This window comes from Garra rufa, chromosome 7 (genome assembly GCF_049309525.1).
Source record: "Garra rufa chromosome 7, GarRuf1.0, whole genome shotgun sequence".
Taxonomy (NCBI): domain Eukaryota; kingdom Metazoa; phylum Chordata; class Actinopteri; order Cypriniformes; family Cyprinidae; genus Garra; species Garra rufa.
This window is the reverse complement of record NC_133367.1, coordinates 34,058,078-34,070,796: the sequence shown is the minus strand read 5'-3', so window position 1 is coordinate 34,070,796 and position 12,719 is coordinate 34,058,078.

Below are 12,719 nucleotides of genomic sequence, written 5' to 3'. Positions count from 1 at the left end.
ACTGAGTGCTGATGTACATCCATCATTTGTTAGGTCTCAAGTTGGATCTTGGGTTTTGTTTTGATATACAGTAACTTAGTGAATTGTAACTCCTGTGAGAAGGAGCAAGAAGAAAAGATAGATCCTGTAGGGTGGAGTGTTTTGGACCTAGTTCATCATCAATATTCAGCACAGATTTTTTCCCCCATGAGTTTGGAAGAAAACCTACAGCAGATGGATAGACTGTTCAAACACTCTGTGCTGAGGACAGATTCATTAGATCTGCATCAAGTGAGGGCTTTGGAGCAGGTCCAATGGTTTCTTGATTATAGCGGGAACATTGTTTTAGCTATGTGCACAGCAATTACAGAGGTTGAACCAAAGCCAGGCCAGAAGAGGAAACTGTTGTTCCTAGTAAAGACTTGTTATGCAGAGGAAAAATAAGACACCAGTAGGAGGCAAACATAGAAAATTCGACCACTGATAGAGCAGCTTTTGGAAAAGTTTCTCATTACCCATTTTGACTCATTACTCAATTTGCGTCTTGTTTGTCTTAAGTAACTGTCATCCACAGTTCCGGAATGACAAGATTATAAACTTTTTGTACAGGACTATAAATAAAACACAATAAAACTGGTCAGAGTTTTTCCTTTGTGACTCTATTTAGCTTCAGTTACCCACAGAGTGTTCTTGTTATAGGTCAGGCAAAGGCCTTTTTTACTACAATGGGCATTTGACAAACAGTTCCTTCGCTTCCTTTAAACATATAATTAGACGAAAATGCCACAAGACAGAATCAAAGCCAGGGCCATAATTAGTCCAAGTGCAAAAGTAGCTTCGCCTCGTCTCGAGGGGTTAGTTTCTTGTTGGAGGTGACAGATCCCTAAATCACGGAAAGCTCGTGTGAACCCTGTCTCTTTCTCATCTCTTATGGCTGCCCTCTCGTCTAGAGCCTCCGAAACATAAACAGTATATTTGGTAACGGTGTGTGGGATTTGTCAGATTTATGGGCATTACACTTTGAGGAAATGAGGGAAAGCTCACAGCGGGTGAGATTGGTACACCCTGGAACATCTTAAAGAAATTTAGGAGGAACTTCAGAAACAAAGTTGGTACTTTGAGTAAATTGGGAGTTTAGGAAATATCTTTTGAGCAATGAAGTTGTCCTCTGGGTTTCTTTAATATTGAGTGAGGAGATCATCGATGATGGCACATTAGTAATTCTTTGTTTTGGAGGAAGCCAGAAAAGATGTTTCAGAGATGTTCTTCTCAGCCAGGCTGGCCTTGACCTCTGATCCCATAATGCAGGGGAACCCGTGCAGTGTTGCGTTCCCAATGCAGCTTCTTGGTGGCTGTGTATTCTCAGAGGTCGTGCTCCCTGTGGGAACAAGGCTCCCGGGTTGCTCTCTAGGCCAGAGATGACTTGTAAAACATGGCCACAGGAGAGAGATAGGCCACTTTGACCTGACACAAAACTGTAGATTCTCAGACCAAGACTAATTTATAATTTAGTGCTTCCTAGCTACTCTCCGCTTCAGACCTAACCAGTTTTATGCCTGATTTCAGGACAACTGTGTGGCTAATTCATCTATTCATAGATCTCAGATCTAATTTAAAAAGATGTTAGTTCTCGGGGCATCATTCTATCTAAAACAGACCATTATAATTGTAGATTTGAAAGATTTTGAACATTTAAGACAGTTAGCAGAAACTAGAGATTACAATTTCAATCAATCAATGTTCAACCTTTCCTCGGGTCATTTTGACCCGGATTTTTGACATTTGTTGTACTTGAATTTGGAACACACACAAAAAATTGATTGGATTCAAAGATTTATGTGGCTGTAAAAAAAGTACAAATCCTTCCCTTGCGGCCAGCCGCAGGTCATTTTGACCCAACCGTAGTAATGATTCGAATGTCGAATAAAACTGTTTTTTATTTTTTTATTATTTTTTTTATTATTATTATTATTAAATTTTTTCACACTTGAAAATGGATCACACAAAAAAAAATTGAGTGGATTCAAAGATTTATGTGGCTGTAAAAAAAAAGTACGAGTCCTTCCCTTGCGGCCAGCCGCAGGTCATTTTGACCCAACCGTAGAAATGAATGGAATGTTGAATAAAACTTTTTTTTTTTCATTTAATTTTGTCACACTTGAAAATGACCACACACAAAAAATGTAGTGGATTCAAGGACTTAATAAAAAGTAACAAATCCTTCCCTTGCGGGTCAATTTGAATCCCCAGTAGGAATAAATGGAATGTCAAAAAAATCATTTTTATTTGATTTTTTTAAATATACAAAATCTGACACAATCCAGACAGAAATTACATCTAAACCAAGAGCTGAGGCTACAGAATATTCCCAAGGCAAAAAACACTCACACGCACACACACAGAGACACATTATAACATGCATGATTAAGGTAAACTAGGTAAATAAAAAAAAAAAAAGAATTACATGAATTGTAGGGAAAAAAATATATAAAAATGGATCAATATAAGCTTTCTGGACCAAAAAAAAAAAAAAGAGTTTAATTTTAGGCCTATAAGTCATTTTGACTCGCGAGGAAAAGATTTGTTACAAAACGTGAGGGAAGGATGGAGGTTAAATATGAATATTTTTCTTACAAAAATGCATCGCTTCACTTCAGAAGCCCTTTTATTGATCCCCCAGAGCTATGTGGAGGGATTTTTATGATAGACGGATACAAATTTTGGGCTTCAAAATCTTAACAGCCATTCACTGATATTATAAAGCTTGAAAGAGCCAGGACATTTTCAAATACAACTCTGATTATATTCGTCTGAATGAAGAAAGTCATATACATCTAGCATAGCTTAAAGGGGTCATCGGATGCAAAACTCACTTTTACATGTTGTTTGAACATTAATGTGTGTTGGCAGTTTGTGTACACAACCACCCTACAATGATAAAAATCCACCCCAAAATCCGGTCATTCTCAGCTTCTTGACGGTGTGACAAAACACAGTTAACTGACATGAGCGCCTTACCTTAGACCAGCCCTCACCGAGCTAAAACAATCCGAATATGATCGCCATTGTGTCAAGGATAACGTTACTTTTGTTTTTGAAAGGAAAGCGCTGATCCCGATCTACATATGCATCTATGTTCATGTGAATCATTCGTGATGCAGCTTCACCTACTGCAGAAGTGAGTATAAGGGTTTTTTATGCATCTTTGCAAATGGACTTTCTTAATCATGTGCTTGTTGGCAAGTTTCACCGATAAACGCAGCTAAACGTGGCTAAATGCAGCTAAACGCAGCTAAATGCGGCTAAAGTAAACATTGCGGCTGGTAATCCCACAGCAGAGAGGGGCGGGGCGAGCAGAGCTCATTTGCATTTAAAGGGACCATGTAATAAAATGAGTTGATTTTTTGCAGAGCTGATTTTGACAAGATAAAAGAGTGTTTTTTTACACTACTAACCAAAGTATGTTATAGAATTTTCATTAAGACCCTAAAGAATCATATGAACTTGCGGAAAATGGGCATCCGATGACCCCTTTAAGGTTGAATAAATCATTGGGTAATTTTCCTTCTGTTTTTAAGCAAAAAGACACCAAAGACACCATCATGTCCATCTTGAATATTTAGATTTAGGATGTTTTGATTCATTATAGACTTGTTGCAGTGCATTTTGGGGTTGCATTTTCTGCAATAGTATTTTGGCCAGAAGAAAGTATATCTTAATTTTATGCTTCTTAACTTCTGAAGTCTTCTTGTTGGGAGATTGAGCCCTTTAAAAGTTGTCTAAACAAGCAGCCTGCTAAGTTTTGACTTATGAAGATTATTGTATGTTCTGTAAGGAACATTGTATTTGTTTCAATCATATAAATGCATCTTTGTGCATGTGTGTGTTTGTGTGTGTTCTGCATCTAAGCCCTGTAAGCAACCAGCTGAGAGGCCTAACAGGCTTTTAATGCAGCTGTCAAAATTCACAACTCCCACAATGCAAACATCACAGTCCAAACCTCTCACACTTGCTGACCATAATTCCCCTGAGCTCTTCTTTTGAAATCCATCACAGAAAAAAAGCGGAAATCCAAGAGTCTGCTGGTAATTGCTACGATTGATGATGATTCCTTTTTTACGACAACATAATTTAAACAGCATTCCTTTTTAGAGTTACTGTTAATTATCGCTGCTCTACGGCCAGGCCGTATAAACCTGTCCTGCACTGTTCAGTCATAAATCTTTTTTTTTTTTTTTTTTTTTTTTGGAAGCCTTGGAAGGTAAATTTTGGACCTTTGTCCCAATAAAACATCTTGAATCTGCACTTTTACTTATGGCCCATTACTCCAGCTTGGCTCTGATCGGCTATACTGGGGTAAATGGCCTCGTCCACACAGATGGAAATAGTGAGCTCAGAGCACCGCAATTTAGCTATGAGAAAAATGAGGCTAGACTGTGTGTGTGCGTTTGTCTGTTTATGTGTGTCCTTATGAAAAATAAGCGATCAAGTTGCCCTGCCGTGTGTGTGTGTGGGTGTGTGTGTGTTCGAGAATGATCCTATGCAGATCTCAGTGAACCTTTCTAAAGTTTAGTCTTACATTGGCATGTGAGGGAGACTGACATTATAAACAAGTTTAGCAATGCAAAAACCTGCATCTTATTTGCTAAGCATCTGCAGTGCAGGTTAACAAAGGTCTAAAAAGTGGCAAAAGGATTTTATTATTAAAAGATAATAATTGCAGCAGTTTGTTAATGTTTAGCACTGTTTTCATGGTCTGGATGTTTACCTAGGTACTCAAGATTTTAAATTAATATTTAAAACATGTTAACAACAAATTGACATGTTAACAGTTCTCTGATGTCAGTTAATGGCAAAATGGTGTGTGTGTTTTGATTTAAAAAATTATTAGCGTTTTTTATTAACTAAAAGCTTACTTCCTACAGTTTAACCCAGTTGGAGAAAGCCCTACTTTAATGAATTGACTGCTAAAACAACTTAACATGCCTTTTAAATAAATTTCTGTTTGTTAAATAGATGAAAAGCCTAGCCTGAAAATTTGAAGCAGTTGAAAAGGCATACAATTTGAAAGTTTAGATAGATTAGAGATCTGTTGCTAGTATAATTTTAGCATAATTAGCATGTTGTTGACATGTTACTATCATGATTAGCATGTTGGTAGCATGATTCTAGTATAATTAGTATGTTTTACCATGATTATTATGTTGTTATCATGTTGCTAACATGTTGTTTGCATATTTTTGTAATATTTAACAGGTTTTCTAGCATGTTGCTAGCATGTTTCTACCATGAATAACATTTTACTAAAAAAACACAATTAACATGTTGTTAGCATATTGCTAACAGGTTTCTAGCATGATTAACATGTTGCACGGTTTTAACAATTAGCATGTAGTTACCATATTTCTAGCATAAGCATGTTACTAGCATATTGCTATCATGTTTTTAGCACAATTAGCATGTTGCTAGTATGATTAATGTTTGTCTAACATGTTGTTACCATGTTTTTAACACAATTAACATGTTGTTAGGATGTTGCTAGCATGTTTCTAGCACGATTAATGTTGTTAATAAGTATTTAGCATAATTATCATGTTGTTGGCATACTTCTAGAATGATTAGCATGTTATTAACATATTTCTAGCATGTTAAATGCTATCATAATTAGCATTTTGATAGTTTTATTTTTTTATTTTAACACAATTAACATGTTGTTAGCATATTGCTAACATGTTTCTAGCACGATTAACATGTTGCATGTTTTTAACAATTAACATGGAGTTACCATATTTCTAGCATAAGCACGTTACTAGCATATTGCTAGCATGTTTTTAGCACAATTAGCATGTTGCTAGTATGATTAATGTTTGTCTAACATGTTGTTACCATGTTTTTAACACAATTAACATGTTGTTAGCATGTTGCTATCATGTTTCTAGCACGATTAACGTTGTTAACAAGTATTTAGCATAATTGTCATGTTGTTGGCATACTTCTAGAATGATTAGCATGTTACTAGCATATTTCTAGCATGTTAAATGCTATCATAATTAAGATTTTGATATTTTTATTTTTATCATAATTAACATGTTGTTAGCACGTATTTAGTATGATTATCATGTTAGCATGCTTCTAGCATAATTAGTTTGTTAAATTAGCATTTTGATAGAATGTTTTAGCGTGATTAGGATGTTTCTAGCATGATTGACATTTTTACTAAAATGTTGTTACCATGTTTTAACACTGTTAGCATGTTTTTAGAATGATTAACATGTTACTAACATATCATCATTAACATTGTTAGCAAGTATTTAGGATGATTGTCATATTGTAAGCATGCTTCTAGCATTATTAGCATTTTACTAGCACACTGCTGGCATATTTTTTAGCATAATTAGCATTTCGATAGCATGATTAGCATGTTGCTAGCACGATTTACATGTTATTAGCAAGTATTTAGCATAATGTTGTTGGCATGCTTCTAGCACGATTAACATGTTACTAGCATATTTATAGCATGTTAAATGCTATCATAATTAACATTTTGATAGCATGTTTTGATGGCATGTTGCTAACATGATGATCATGTTTGCTAACATGTTAACATGTAATGTTTTTTTAACATAATCAGCATGTTGCTAATGTGATTAACATGTGTTAGCAAGTATTTAGCATGATTATCATGTTAACGTAAGTATAGTTTTAGCTAACATAATTTTAGCATGCTTAGTATGTTACTAACATATTGGTAACATGTTTTAACAATTAGCATTTTGATAGCATGTTTTAGCATGATTAGGATTTTGCAATCATGATTTACTTAATGTTATTACTATATTTTTTTAATACTATTAGCATGTTTCTAGCATGGCTAACATGTTGTTAACATGTTTCTATCATCATTAACATTGATTAACATTTTACTAGCATGTTTCTAGCCTGTTTTTAGCACAATTAACATTTTTATAGCCTTTTTAACATGATTAGCATGTTGCTAGCTTAATTAACATTTTACTAACATGGTTTTAACATAATTAACATGCTGTTAGCATGTTGTTAGCATGCTTCTAGCATGATTAGCATGTTGTTTGCCAGTATTTAGCGTGGCTATTATGTTATCATGCTTCTTTTTAGAGATTAGGTTGTTGCTAGCATAATTATTAACATTTTACTAACATGTTGTTACCATGTTCTTAACATGATTAGCATGTTGTTGTTAGCACAATTAACATGTTATTGGCATGTTGCGAACATGTTTCTAGCATATTGCAAGTTTTTAGCATGATTAACATGGTGTTAGCATGCTTCCAGCAGGATTAGCATGTTACTAGCATATTGTTAGCATGTTTTAACAATTAATTTGATGGCATGTTTTAGCATGATTAGCATGTTGCTAGCATGATTAACATTTTACTTGTTGTTACAATGTTTTTAATACAATTAACATGTTGTTAACATGTTGCTAATATGTTTCTAGCATGATTCATATGTTGTTAGCATTCTTCTAGCATGATTAGCATGTTGTTAGCAAGTATTTAGCATGATTATTATGTTATCATGCTTATTTTTAGCTTGATTAGGTTGTTGCTAGCATGATTGATATTTTACTAACATGTTATTACCATGTTTTTAACACAATTATGTTGTTGTTACCATGTTTTTAGCACAATTAACATGTTATTGGCATGTAGCTAACATGTTTCTAGCATGATTAACATGTTGCAAGAACATGGTGTTGGCATGCTTCCAGCAGGATTAGCATGTTACTAGCATATTGTTAGCAATGTTTTAACATAAATAACAATTTGATGACGTTTTTAGCATGATTAACATTTTACCAACATGTTTTCACAGTGTTTAACATGAATAACATGTTGCTAACATGTTTCTAGCATAATTGATGTGTTAAAACCATGTTTCTAGCATGTTGCTAGCACGATTAACATTTTACTAACATGTTACCATGTTTTTAACGCAATGACATGTTGTTGGTAGTAACATGTTACTAATAATATTCTAGCATGATTTATTTGTTGTTAGCATGCGTCTAGCATGATTAGCATGCTTCTAGCATTATTAACATGCTACTAGCATGTTGCTATAATCAGTATAATTAACATTTTATAGCATTTTGCTAGCATGATTAACATTTTACTAACATGTTACCATGTTTTAACATGATTACCATATTGCTAACATGTTTCTAGCATAATTGATGTGTTAAAACCCTCTTCTAGCATGTCACTAGCATGATTAACATTTTACTAACATGTTGTTACCATGTTTTTAACACAATTAACATTTTGCTAACATGTTGCTAATAAGCTTCTAGAATTATTTATATGTGGTTAACATGCTTCTAGCATGATTAGCGTGCCACTAGCATATTGCTATAATTAATATATTAAACATTTTTATAGCATGTTGCTAGCATGATTAACATTTTACTAACATGATGTTACCATGTTTTTAACAATATTATCATGTTGCTATGTTTCTAGCATGATTAACATGTTAGCAAGTATTTAACCTGATTATCATGTTGTTAGCATACTTCTAGCATGAACATGTTATTTGCATGTTGCTAGCATGAATAACATGGTACTAGCATATTGCTGGCATGTTTTACTAAAACCCAGCTAAAACTATTTGATTTAGTAAAAAGAAAAAAAAAAAAAGCTGAAAGCCTGCTAAACCTAGCCTAAGCCGGTTGTCTAGTCTTAGCTGGTTTAAGCTGAAAATAGCTGTTTAAGCTTGGTTGGTGTTTTTTCAGGTCTCCCAGCGTTGACTAGCTAAGACCAGCCTGACCAATTACAAAAGTGACCAAAACAACATGAGCCTGGGAGACCAGCCAATCAGCTTAGGCTGGTTTTAGCTATTTTTTTTTTCAGTAAGGAGCTTTGCTATAGCAATAGGCAGCCTAAATACACAGTATGTCTCATTGTACAAAAAAAGTGCAGGTGTTTAGAGAATAAGGCACACATTTTTGCGCTACTTCATCAATTCACAGTTTCTTTCTGTTATTTCACTTTGTGTTTCACGTCTTTGCCTTACATTGTTAATGAGCCGGAACTCTACATTGCATTTACAGCTGGTCATTTTCACGACAGCAAAAGGTGTGAGATCATAGAAGAAGAAAGTGTTGAAGAAAACGAGGACAAAGGGAGCGAGTGAATGCCTGAAGTCACAGGGGTTCATTGTTCAGTTCTGTTGAAACAGCTGTGCTGTTAGTTTTGAAGAGTCCAGTTGTACGGCAAACTAGAGTTTTTAGTCAACTTATTGGAATAACGACTGAGGAAAGGTTTGCATACACACGCTCACATAAGCACACACAAGTACACACTCAACGCAACATCCAGCAATACGCAGTTCAACTGGAACGCTGAGGTGAACGTTTTCTGTTGTTTTGGGAGACAATCCAGGTACTGGCTTATTTTGGACCTTGGAATGAAGTGTGCAAGGATGTACCGCCAACATGACGATTAGTTTCAAAAAAGCAGGAGAGAAACAAGCACATAGAAAGACATGTGGCAGCTTCAGAGGAGAGGTGAAGGAGTGCAACTTCTTTGTGCTGATGAACACTTTAACGCAAGTCATAAACGGCGCCACAGAGTATCTGGAATTTGGATCAAGCGCTATATTAAATCAAATCTTTCGCCATAATTCAGAAACATAGTATAACGTGGTATACGACACCTACGATGAAATAAAACATGTTTTAAAGGGAAAGTTCACCCAAAAATGAAAACTACCCCATGATTTACTCACCTTCAAGCCATCCTATGCGTACCTTCTTCTTTCAGACGAATACAAGTTATATTTAAAAATGTCCTGGCTCTTCCAAGCTTTATAATGGCAGTGAATGGGTGTTGAGATGGTGTAGTCCAATAAAGTGCAGCTATTTATCATAAAAAGTGCTCCACATATCTCCGGGGGTTAATAAAGACCCCGAAGAAGTGACAAATGTGGAAGCACAGAGGAGAGAGCAAAACAAAACACCAGTCACAAATTAGAAGTACAAAACGAGGATTTGAATGAAAAATAAGCCAAGAGGAGACTGGTTTTTATAATGGAAGTGAATGGGTGTTGAGAATTTTTAAGTTCAATGAAGTGCATCCACAAACCAACAAAAACAAAGCTTGATTCTCACAGAATTAGCATATTCTTACTGAAACATTTACGCTACGAGTGTGTCATTCACTAAAACGCCACTCTCTCGTGAACGCACATATAACAGTTTGCGGAAGCTAGAGTTTCTGGTTTATAAGTTTTAATACGGATATGTTTTTTTACACAACTGCATCAATTTGCTTCAAAAGGCCTTTATTAACCTCCCAGAGCCACGTGGAGTACTTTTTAGGATGTATGAATGCACTTTTTCAAAATCTCGACACCCATTCTCTGCCATTATAAAGCTTGGTAGAGCCAGTACATTAAAAGGTTTTACTGTAAATATGGATATTTTTCTTACCCAAACACATCCATTTGCTTCAAAAGGCCTTTTTTTTTTACTCTTGGAGCCATATGGAGTACTTTTTATATATGGATGGATGCACTTTATTGGACTTCAAAATCTCAACACCCATTCACTGCCATTATAAAGCTTAGAAAAGCCAGGACGTTATAAAGTTTTACTGTAAATATGGATATTTTTCTTACACAAAGGCATCAATTTGCATCAGAAGGCCTTTATCAACCCTCTGGAGCCATATGAAGTATTTTTTTTTTTTTATCATGGATAGATGCACTTTTTTGGACTTTAAAATCTCGACACCCGTTCACTGCCATTATAAAGCTTGGAAGAGCCAGGATATTATAAAGTTTTAAATATGGATTTTTTTTTTCTTACACAAACACATCGATTTGCATCAGAAGGCCTTTTTTAACCCCTGGAGCTATGTGGAGTACTTGGATGGATGCACTTTTTTTGGACTTCAAAATCTTGACACCCATTCACTGCTATTATAAAGCTTGGAAGAGCCAGGACATTATAGAGTTTTACTGTAAATATGAATATTTTTCTTACACAAACACATGGATTTGCATCAGAAGGCCTTTATCAATCCTCTGGAGCCATAAGAAGTACTTTTTGTGATGGATGGATGCACTTTATTGGACTTCAAAATCTCGACACCCATTCACTGCCATTATAAAGCTTGGAAGAGCCAGGATATTATAAAGTTTTAAATATGAATATTTTTCTTACACAAACGCATGGATTTGCATCAGAAGGCCTTTATCAACCCTCCGGAGCCATATGAAGTACTTTTTTTATCATGGATAGATGTACTTTATTTGACTTTAAAATCTCGACACTCATTCACTGCCATTATAAAGCTTGGTAGAGCCAGTACATTATAAGGTTTTACTAAATATATGGATATTTTTCTTACACAAAGGCATCAATTTGCATCAGAAGGCCTTTATGAACCCTCTGGAGCCATATGAAGTATTTTTTTTTATCATGGATAGATGCACTTTATTTGACTTTCAAATCTCGACACCCATTCACTGCCATTATAAAGCTTGGAAGAGCCAAAATATTATAAAGTTTTAAATATGGATATTTTTCCTGCACAAACGCATCGATTGGCTTCAGAAGGCCTTTATCAACCCCCAAAGCTGTGTGAAGTACTTTTCATGGTGGATGGATGCACTTTATTGGACTTCAACAGCCATTCACTGCCATTATAAAGCTTGAAAGAGTCAGGAAAATTTTTAATATGACTCTGATTGTATTTGTCTGAAAAAATTAAATCACACCTAGAACGAGCTGGAGAATGGGTAAATCACTGAGTAATTTTAATTTTGGGGGGAACTATCGCTTTAAAAGTTACTATAAATACATATAAGTTATGTCTACAACTCAAAAGTCAGTTTCTTTATAGCCACATTGTTGTTTAGCACATTTTGTCAAAAGCCTAGTTATTAAACTTAACTGGCTTTCGTCACCTTGCACCTTGACATATAGGCAATATGTAACCGAAGTCATCATTGTAAAAGCATTATCTTACACATACTTGTGTATTTTGTTGAGTTAGGTGTGCAATTTTGCCAATTACTACTTTCATACAAGTAATTGCAGCCTTGAAGGAAGATATATCACATGGCCTGTGACATTAAATATGGGGCATGACACTTTCCTTAAAAACATCAGTTTCCACCGCTTTGTGTTTGTGCGTATGCCTTTCAGAGCCAGAAACATAATGTGCATAATTCACTTTGCTGTCATTGTTGTCAGAAGTTAGCCCAGGTTAGCTTTTCCCAGAGCGAAATGAGGATTCGAGTTAAATGCAGCATCACAGACAAGTCAGCAAATTTACAGAAGACTTTGTTTGTGAACACACAGTTGTTCTTCCTCTTCCCAAAGCTGTAAAAAGACAGTATGGGCCTGGCCTTAGATATTCAGATGTGTCATCATTGGCTTTAGGGTGCTTTTGTTTAAACATTTATTTATTTGCTGTCACTTTATGCTTTGTACAGTCTGAGTTTTATTGGCTGAGTTTTTGCCAGTGTAATTAAGAACGTGTTTGCTGACTGTAATGTGTTGAGAGTCAAACATCGTTATCTCGTTGGTGTGTCGGTGTTAACAGATTTACTGTATGTTTGTTTTAAGGAAAAAAATAGTGTGGGCAAAGAACAGCACTTCCTTTTAAGCTGCACTGTGAAACATCAGTAAAAAAGTATCATGCTAAAGGTACTATATTTACAGTTGAAGTTAAAAGTTTGCATACATATTT